The sequence below is a fragment of the Arachis ipaensis genome, chromosome B03 (assembly GCF_000816755.2).
Source record: "Arachis ipaensis cultivar K30076 chromosome B03, Araip1.1, whole genome shotgun sequence".
Taxonomy (NCBI): Eukaryota; Viridiplantae; Streptophyta; class Magnoliopsida; order Fabales; family Fabaceae; genus Arachis; species Arachis ipaensis.
In genome coordinates, this window is record NC_029787.2 from 105,947,745 (window position 1) to 105,954,101 (window position 6,357).

The window sequence follows — 6,357 nt, forward strand, 5'->3', positions numbered from 1 at the left end:
GCACATTCCCAAAGCAGTCCCCTCAACTCAAGGTCCTTCCATTGTTTGTTGAAGTTCCTCCAGAGGTGCCAAACGTAGAAACAGTGGTGAACTCTTGGCATCACCTCCTGGACAGCATGAATTAAACCCTGCAAAATATGGTTGGTACACTATGTGTCAGAACAAAAAAAGTGATGTACACACTTTTATCGTGCCACAGAATAGTCCCTGAGTTTACATTAATGACCCTAATATAGTCCCTGACTTTCGCATTTCAATACAATTTAGTCCCTTAATTTAGGTGTAAAATGCACGGTTCATCCTTACTGCTATAGCTACATAATTAACTATGCATATTATCCAGAAGCAACCTCATGCATACAAAATCCAGCCATATGTAACAACCAATATTCCAAGACAGTTCATTATAAATCCAGAGTCTCATAGATTGTTAAAGGCATATGAAAGGTAACATTACCTTCTGCATATCAGAAATAAAGCACCATCCGTTAGTCTTGTAGTCTCCAAGATCAGCATGAAGCAGTTCCAAGAACCATTTCCAAGTGTCCGTATTCTCTATTTCAACTATAGCCCAGGCAATCACGTAAATGTGATGATTGGCATCTTGTGCTACAGCAGCCAAGATCTGACCTCCAAATTGTGTCTTCAGAAATGCCCCATCAAGCCTAATCAAGGGGCGACAACCTGCTTTGAATCCCATCTTGCAACCATGCAAACAGACGTACATCTTATCAAATATGACCTCTCCGTTTGGTTGAGGTTCGACACAGATCTGAACCGTAGATCCAGGATTCGTCTTCAGTAAAGTTTCAGCATAGTCCCTTAGCTTTGCATATTGTGCCCTCTCATCCCCATATACTACATTCCTTGCATCTGCCAGTGCCCTTGCAATGGAATTTCTATTCAGCATAAGGTCACACTTTGTCCTGAAGTACACAGCAGCCTCACATTGCTTGAAATTGGGGTATTTTCTTACCTTTTTCACTAATTTACTAGCAAGCCAAGCCCTATTAGCAACCCTGTTAGTGTTCTCCCTTGCACAAGTATGATCGCCGTTGAAAGTTTTGATCTGCCATCATGAGTCATCACAGTCCCTTGAGGCATACACAACCCATGCACACTCTTTTACCTTGCACACAACCCTGCATCTAATATTGTCATTTTTCTTGAACTTAATTCTCCTCTCCTCTTGGATAGTATACTCTCTTACAGCCTCTCTGAACTCATACTTGGTGTTGAATTTCATCCCCACTTGTAGTTGTAGCTCACCGAATCTTGCACCATTTCTAAAGATTGGGAATTCGTCTGAGTCCTCATCAGATTGCAGCTCATCCTCTGAATTAGGAGGAGTCTTCATCTCCTCTGAGTGCCAAGAATTAGCACCATCAGACTCTGCACCTGGGTCAAGTGCTTCATACACATCAACAATCCCTGGAGTTCCCACAAACCCCAAGTCTACCTCTCCATCTGACACATCCTCAACCAATGCATCATCTGGTTGCATTATGTTCTCTTTTGTCTTAGCAGCAGCATATGCACGTCTCTTGACTTCTTTTAGTTTCCTATTTCTCAGTTTGGACATACTTGCATTGTCTTCGCTGCTAGAACTGTCTTCTTGGATTGGCTTAAAGGAACTATCATCTGAACTATCATCATCACTGGATTCATCATTTACAGTTAAGTCAACATGAAGAGCTTCCTTGCCCTTATTAGCAGACCTTCTATATGTTCCAGCAGCTTGAGATCTTGTAATTCTCTTAGGTAAGAACTGAGGTTTGGACTTCATTTTTTATTTGTCTTTTCCTTTTGCTGTGGAGCATGCCTTGGTAGTCTCTCTCAGCTTGGTTTTCAGGCTTGGGATGGGTTTCTGAATGGGCTTTTCAGTCAGTTTGGGTTTGGAGATGGATGTTGGGTTGGGCTTTGACTTTGGCTTGGGCTTTGATCCAGAATTGGGCTTTAGAATAGGTTTGTCATGACCCCTAGCAGGATTTGGATTGGGGGTTGTGTTATCATCAATGGGATTTGGAATAGTGACAGGGTTGGTTTCAGGGGGGGGGGTTGGAATAGGATTGTTTTTGGGACTTGGGTTTGCATTTGGGATGGGATTCGGTTCTGTAGTTGGGTTTGAAATGTTGCCATCAGCTTTGGGACCCTCACTAGTGTTCTTCTTGCTCACCAAGTCTCCCTCACAAGTATCATCAAGCCATAGTACAACTTCCTTCCCTGCAATCACCTCTGGTGTAGACACCCCATGCTCAAAATACACATCAACAACTCTATCATTATTCTGTGCAGCAAAACACATCTTTCTTAACTCACCATCACATGTAAGAGCCCTCAGTCCACCATCTAAGATCCTCCCCGGAGGCAGCCACCAACACTGAATTATGTTGTCATACCCAAGCTCCTTGTAATAGTTCCTTACAAAGAACACATCCAACATGTCCTCATCTAAATCTCCTAAGCAAGTTCTGTTATCTGGTGAGTACACTAATATTCCATCATCATTTTTTTTAAATGTCCCTCCATGATGGAACATGATATCCATCAAAGTCTCCATCTACATTATGCAAAAAACCAAATTCAAGAATCAAACAATTAGATTTCACACATGCAAAAACAAAAATTGACATTCAATCACATACAAAACACCAGAAACACCCATCAACTAACCTAACTAAAATTGCATTAAAAACAGAGCATGAAAAAAATTAGGGGACTACCCACATAAACCCTAACAGATAATGAAAAACTTTAAACTTTCATCAACCCAAAATCAAGTTTTCAACAAACACAGACATTGATACATATTTTTTTGTTGAAAAGCATTGTTTTTTCCGAGTTCAGACGTACCTTCGTGTGCTCCCAATGAACTCCTTCTGCTTCCGTCAACGACAACGATCACAGAAAACTATCACAGTCGCAGCGAACTCCACGGAACAAAACGTTTTCAACCTTCAAACCTTTATACAGTGCCCAGAACTCAGAACTTCATGGTGTGTTGTTTTGGTTTTTAGAAGACGAAGAGGAAGATGAAGTGATCATGGGTTATTTGGGTTTTGTTTCTAATCGTATATCAAACGACGTCGTTCCATCTTTTAGCGCCAAACGTGATCCAGCGTGGCACCCAGCATGGCATTTCAGTGCCATGTCACTGCCGGCGGCAGTCAATTTGGCCGGAGTTGTGGGGAGGGACGACCCTGGTGCAATTTTAACAAAGTCAGGGACAGAAATGGTGCAATTGGTAAGTTAGGGACTAAATTGGTGCAAATCGTGAATCTTAGGGACCACTTTGGGGTTTAACTCATATTTTGACATTCATTTTTATTAACAACTAACACACTCAAAGTAATCTAAATATGTAATTAATTATTAACAATCATAATGTTAATATATAACTCCATTTAGTCCCTTTTTCATTTAGAATATTTTTAGAAAATTTTAAATTGTATTGGTAGATAAAAAAGAAGATAAATATTAGGCTCAAATAACCCAATCATAAAAATAGATCAAGCCTTTATGACTCTTAGGCTATGTTTGGATGTTGTACCTAAGACAAAAATATAAAGATAAAGATACACAAAAAAAAAAAAAGAGATAGATTGTGTTTGGAAAGATAGACACAATTTATTAAATACATAACAAAAGACATTATATACCATTTTGATTTTATTTTTGCGATCAAATCCCGTCTTGTAATAAAAGAAAACACTTCCCTTCCCTGTGTCCTCTTGATCTATTTCGATCAAATTTCAACTAGTTCAATATTTATCTTTTTTACTTCACATTCATACTCTTCCTTCATCTTTCTAATCCTTCATTTTCTTTACTCCCCTTCATACTCTTCTTTCATCTTCTTCGCCCTTTCATCTTTTTCACTCTTGCTTCTCCAGTTACAATACGAGTACGCATAGGTGGGAGTAAACTTCGGAGACGATGAACCCAAGATAACACAGACGATAACCAACTAGCAGGAGGTTGTCATGGCAGCAAGGTAAATATTGATTTTTTACATTTCTTTAAAATTTTTGTTGATTCTAGTAATTTTTTGTGTTTAGGATTTGTTGATTCTTAAATAAAGTTTGAGTTACTGAAATTTTGTTTCGATTGATAGCTAACGCTACAATAACATCGAGCAAAATGTAATGTTTCTTGCTCTTTTGTTAGAAAAAAATGTAATAGATTTTTTTTTATCAAATTCTACCTAATATTGCACTTTTTCATTCATTTCATAATTTGATATTGGATTTTTAATACAACCATATATTTTTTTGCACGAATGTTCTATGTTGTTCCCCTTAATGAATACTAGTTGGATAATTGTATAACTTTACTTTATCTAATTTTTATGATTATTTTTTTAAAATTTTGTGTTTCAGGTCCTCATCTTTATCATCAAATGCATCTGCAAATAGCTGTTATTCTAGATGCAGTTTTAAATCAATATTAAGGTTTAAAAAATCGGACCGGTCATCAAATCATTTTAGTTATTGGTTTATTGATTCAACCGAAAAAATTGTTTTAAAATAAAATAAATAAATTATAAATAAACATCCTAAAATATAATTATAGTCTAATATAAATATTAAAATAATTTTTAAATTTAAAACACTACATTAAATGTCATCAGTCAAAATTCATATGATCTTATTAATATACAAACTCAAGTTAAATAGTATAAAAAAATATCAAATATTAAATGCCAATATAAAGATTTATCAATTATCAAAATTCACAAGAACTTGATGTAGATTTACTTCAGTGGGATCATCTTCACCTTTATTTTCACCCTGCTGAGTAAAAGAATAGAGAAATGGTATAAATTGATATTGATTGGGATTGTTTTATTTAGTTTAGCCTTTTTCTAATTTAAAAGACATTGAGTTTTTTATTAGTACATGATTCTTGCAGATTGATCTTTTGAATGATGGGAAGACAAAATGTTAGAAAGTGGAGTAGAAACTTAATTCTGGGCAAGAAATTATCATCGAAGTCTAATTCATCAAAACCCCAAGATGTTCTTGTGAATTTCTTTTTTTTTTTGGGATAATTATTTAAACATATTATGTAATTATGATTGTGATTTTAACTATTGTGCTAAAGAAACCTTCAAGTAACAAGGACATGGTGATGGTGGTGGTGTCTTCTGAGGCATCAATGTCTTCTTATCCAGCCCTCTAATTTCTTCAGCTAAAGCAATAACAAAAGGAATGGTACTAGAAAATGAGGTAGTTAATAGATCATCAAATAAAAAGCTTTTTGTTGTTGCAAGTGAAGATGAACAGGCCAATGCACAAGTTTGAATGTAGCAACTTAACAGAACTTAACAGAACCAGAAATAAAAAAGAAGCAGCAACAAAATTTAAATATCAGCAACAAATAATCACTATAAACCCTAAAATCAATAACTATTTCAACAAAAATTCAGAAACATCATATTCAAAAATTAAAAAACGGCAACAACACATAACAAATCTATTTTAATCAATAATTTCAACAACACAAAATCAATGATTTAATTATTTTCAGATTCAGAAATCACAAATCAGAGTATCAGACATTCAAAACATTGAAACAGACTCAATAGTGATGACACTAAATTAAATAGAGCATTAGCGAAGAAGAAGAAGAACATTAGCAACATTATTTGAACAAAAAATTCAGAAATTAAAAGTAAGAAGAAGAATCGAGCATTTAGAAATTAAACAGAGCCACAGTAATCAGAGCAAAATCAAAAGGAAGCAAAGCACGATCACTCACCTTCGACGGAGACACGGACAGCAACCGGCGAGACAACGGCGAGAGGCGAGACGACAGGGAGAGGTGAGACGACGGCAAACGGCAAGCTGCTCCAAGCCACGAACAGAGAAGCCAGTGGATGACGTGCCGAGCTACCTAGGTTCCGGTCAGGGGAAAGAAGAAGAAGCGGAGGCGCCTAGAACCTAGGGACGGCGGCGGCAAGGAACCTAAGGCTAGGGTTTTTCCGTTTTAATTTTGCTTTGCTTTGCTTCAAAGAGGGAGTTGCTTTGCATGAATGATCAGGGAATTGGGGGGGGGGGGGGTCACGAGTGCCTTCAACTTGGTTTTGATTTTTTTTTTAAACGTAAAATGACGTTGTTTTTTAGAACCGGCTGGTTTTCGGTCCGATCCAACCGACCGGTTCTCGGTCGGTTCAACGATTTTTGAACAGTTCTCTAATTAGTAGTTATTGGCAATAGACCGGACCGTTTTCATTGTCAGTTCTCGATTGAACCAGTTTAACCGGCCGGTCCAGTCCAATTTTCAGAACCATGATCAATATTGAGTCTACAAAGCCATATATTTTTGGTAAAAAATTTTAGAGGTGTCCAATTTAGG

General features: G+C 36.9%; 2 long non-coding RNA genes across 2 annotated transcripts; one reads left to right on the plus strand and one right to left on the minus strand.

Annotated features, from left to right (window-relative positions):
- Nucleotides 4,586-5,139, plus strand: LOC110270276. The gene is made up of 2 exons (XR_002359627.1): nucleotides 4,586-5,023; nucleotides 5,104-5,139. It is a non-coding gene; the product is annotated as an uncharacterized LOC110270276 (long non-coding RNA).
- LOC110270277 lies at nucleotides 4,945-6,046 on the minus strand. Its single transcript, XR_002359628.1, has 2 exons — nucleotides 5,761-6,046; nucleotides 4,945-5,190 (listed from the first exon to the last, which is right to left on the minus strand). It is a non-coding gene; the product is annotated as an uncharacterized LOC110270277 (long non-coding RNA).